Below are 4,369 nucleotides of genomic sequence, written 5' to 3' on the forward strand. Positions count from 1 at the left end.
TGACTTGGAGAGAGTGAGAAGCAGAGCTGATGTAGTTCAGTGCTACACAGGCTGCAGGATAAGATATTGTATGGGAGCATCCCCAATACGACATATTTGCGGTCTTCGGAGCAACCTGTTACCTTGACAACGCAATTTTATCATTCAAGCCCATTGCTACCTTCTCTCACAGCAGGAATCAAATGTGCCTTAAATGTATACTGCTGCAGGGTTTTACACCTCAATTCCAGGTTGGATGTGAGACATCAGATGGATTGAGATGTGCAGAATATGTAGAATTATAATTTCACTGTATTGCTGCACAGTGGAAAATCAAACATGTTTTCATAGCCTTTTCATTTATCTATCTATCTATCTATCTATCTATCTATCTATCTATCTATCTATCTATCTATCTATCTATCTATCTATCTATCTATCTATCTATCTATCTATCTATCTATCTCTCTGTATCTCTGTATTTTTATTTATTCATTTCGGCATAGTGGGATTGGGACTGTGCTCAGACAGACAGAGATAGACACCAGTGACCTCAGGTTAGTTACTCTTTGCAATGACTTACTCATGCAGTTACATGCCTAATTGTCAGGGCATATTTGCAACTTAGTTAGTCACACTGATAATTGTTATGCAAGCTACATGTATGTTTTCTATGAGGCAAGCCTGTCTGCTGTCTTGTCTGTTTTTTCTTTCTGAAGTCCACAAGAATGCAGGAAGAAAGTCAAAGATTTCCAAAGGTATCTAAATCAAATTAGCAATAAGCTTTTACTCCTCTGGAAACCACTTTGAGAAAAGAGGGGAAATACTGTAACTTCTTATCCTCGGAGGAAATCTTAAGATCACGAGTGCAAGAGCTGTTTTAAACATGTTCGAAAAAACTTCAGAGCAATATTTTTTCATGCACAATTTTTTTTTCATCTATTTGTTTACCTGTTTATTCATAAACTCATTTCACATTTTTTTTAATCTACAGGCATCAGTTCGCTTCATGCATCGAGAGTCTAAATCTTCCATGAGGCTTCTTCACACTGCAGCTCTGCCAGGAATAACGTGAAAAATGCTAAGTCTGATTTTGATCTCCGTTTTTGGTGTAATTGGGTCTTTAAACGTGTATATTATTGTATATTGTATTTCAAATGTAATATTAGAGAACAAATACTGTGGACATGATCTCAGTAGAGCTGCAGTTGTGTGTATGTCGCTCTCCTGACTTGTATATCTGAGCTCAGATTAGGAATGTACTTGCTGGGTAATGAACAAGGTCAAACAGCGTAGGAGGGATGTGTGTGTGTGCTGGATGGCTCATGGATGTCATTACATAAAAGCCATGTTGCAGAACTTGAACAATACCCATGAACTTAACAGCAGTTCTGTGTTCGGACTGAGCTCAGAGCTCATACAGAGTTTACATTCACTGATTTGAATTATGATATGATTTAGAAGTGCCTTTACCTGTACATCAATAATCCTGTCAACCTGGTTTAAATCCAGCTAAGGAGAAAGCATTGATCATGTCATTAACATTAATTTGATTCATATCGACCTGAATTAAATATCAGATATTAGACAGCTACATTATCCCCCTCTGACACACTGCAGGTTCATTTCTGACCACAAATTAAATCTAATTCATTCAACTTGATTAAACAATGAAGCTCTATCAGTCCCAGCGTTGCTGTATAAGCCTGCCTGAAGGAGCCTTTACCACTGAAAGGTTTTCATTACCCTGCAGGGCGTTTTCAATGTCCTGTGATGGTTTAAATGTCCACTTAGATGTTTCTCCAGCGCAAAAGAGGAAACTATTGGATTTCTAGCCATATTAACACCATGCATTGCTTTCCAAGAAATTCTCATACAGGTATTTGGTGATCCCCAGACTTTCACCTGCAGATTGACATCTTTGGTTTTTAGTGTCTTGACAATTATTTGGTGCAATGAGGCTGATGTGAGTTAGCATAAAATACAGTTCATCACTTTCATGATCCATTGAATCTTCCTCCGATGCCATCATCACATCAGAATTTGTCCAATGTTTTGTTTCACCAAAATACTGAAACCAAAACTAATGGAAATGACCAAATATCTGCAAAACTAATGATACACTCATCATCAGCTTGAACTGTGTCCTACGTTTTGTTTAGCGAATGATAGCATGCTAATACACAACTCAGATTGTGAACATAACACACATACCTGCTTAACTTTCAGCATTGCTTGGTGTGTTAGCATTGTTACGGCAACAGTTAGCCTACACCTAATTGTGTCGTATGTGATTTTCCATCTGCACTGATCATAACATTTGAATTCATCAGCTTGCAAACAAATCTGCCTGCTTTGCATGATTATTTAAACTGAAAATAAACGTGGACACTTTTTCACCCTCAATAGTCGCCATTATGGCTGCATAGAGAAATGTTAGGGATCAGCGACCATAAAGTATTATTAAACTGTGTTTGAGGAAGCTGCTGCTGTTGCAGAATGTATCGCACCATCCCAATGCACGTTGTCCACATTCACACAAGGGTTTGTTTTTCACTAAGTACCAACACACTGCTGTTGGACAGAACCAAGCAGCAACCAACAGTGATGTCACCCACTGGCTTGTGATTTTGGGTTTTGGATTTTGGCCATAGCCATCTTGTTATTTTGGAGCCAGAAGTGACCATATTTGGACGAGCTGGAGGGGGTGAGCGGTGGACCTGAATAGATCTGTTTGGGAACCCGAACCTATAGTGGAAAACTGACTGCACCACAGGCCTGTCAATCAAACAGACACGCCCCCAAAAACAGGTCTTCTTGAATCTTCTTTTCTAATGAATGAGGGATTATTTTCAGATGGACCTCCAGAAAACTAATAAGAAGGAGTGACTTTAGCTAACAACACCGAGATAACTGATGGACACATTTTATTCACTTTGGATTTAATGAGAGAAGTTGAATGGGAGTCTATGGAGCCGGAGGCTTTTTGGAGCCTGAGGCTTTTTGGAGCCGACCTCTAGTGGCACTCAGTGGTATTGCAGCTTAAGGCACTTCCACGTCTACTTTTATATACAGTCTATGGAAAGGAGCCATCAGTATGTTTATTGTGTGTGTGAAACAGAGATGTCATCAGCAGAAGATGCAACCCAGTACTCACTGCAAAGTGTGAAATTGACACGAAAGCAAAAGGTGAGATAGCCACACTTAGGGAAATATACATGCACGTAAAATGCTACGTGACAAAGAATTATGTGACCAAGGTACAGCAACATAGGTCTTTACACCAAGTACAAAATAAATGTTTCCATTAGTTGCAGACTTCCATGCGGGTCGATGAGGATCGAATCCAGGAGGTGACAGCATTATTCGTGAGAAGTATTTTTCCCTAACCCCAAATGTGACTTAGAAAATAGTTTTGTCTTCCTGTAAATCGCATAGTTTTAAGCATGCAGTAGGTTTCATTTTTATCTACTGCAAGAAAATGTGTAACTGTTACGTCTGGACAGTCCAAAGCGTGACTATCTCACGTTTTGCTGAGGACGGGCGTGTCAATTTCACGCTTTGCCATGATATTGGGGTACAAAAAGACAGAGCCCATTTCCATGAAATATTGGCTTCACTGTTGCATACAGCCTCTGGCACACAGGTACACAGACACACAGACACACACACACACACACACAGGTGTTCTCACTTATGTTACCTAATAAGGTCAGGTGGAGGTGTGTACAGAGTGTGTTATCCTGAGGGTGGCACGACTTGCATCTCCATCAGTCTGTTAGCATAGTTTGCTCACGTTTTTGTGCACGGCTGCCCGTTTAATCAGCCAGAATAACAGAAAACATCTGTGTGGATAGGCATAGTGTAAAAATAGTGGATTAGCCTCCACCTATAAAATCCCATAATCTTTCCGTTTACTTTGCAGAGACTGCCTGTGTTCAAAATATGATCACAGAGAAGGCAAACATTTGAAGCTTTCCCTCAGATGCTTAACCAAATGAAACTAAATGTTGGTGTTTGTAGACGGGCTCTGACCAAAGTCGCTGCCACTATAAAGTAACAATGCCAGCTCTCTGAGCTGAACAATATAATGAGGTAGTATGTAGTATCTAACAGCCCGCCCCCGGTAAACAAACCCAGCTAACAAACAAGTCCATGTAAACCAGGTGTGCAATTTATGCTGCTTTTCACCACATAATAGTTATGATTCCTCATAATTCGCGGATTGCATCGATGTAAACATACTCATTGTTAAAATTTAATATTGAGCTCTTCAGAAATCGATCTATTCATAGAACGTGTTGGTTGCAATTATATAAACACTCGACCTTTCGGTCCAGTGAGACGGAGCCGAGGGACGAGGTGGAGAATAAAAGGAACAGAAGACAAG

This window comes from Embiotoca jacksoni, unplaced genomic scaffold, assembly GCF_022577435.1.
Source record: "Embiotoca jacksoni isolate LCO1_2020_lvr unplaced genomic scaffold, fEmbJac1.0.p SCAF_33, whole genome shotgun sequence".
NCBI classification, from domain to species: Eukaryota; Metazoa; Chordata; class Actinopteri; family Embiotocidae; genus Embiotoca; species Embiotoca jacksoni.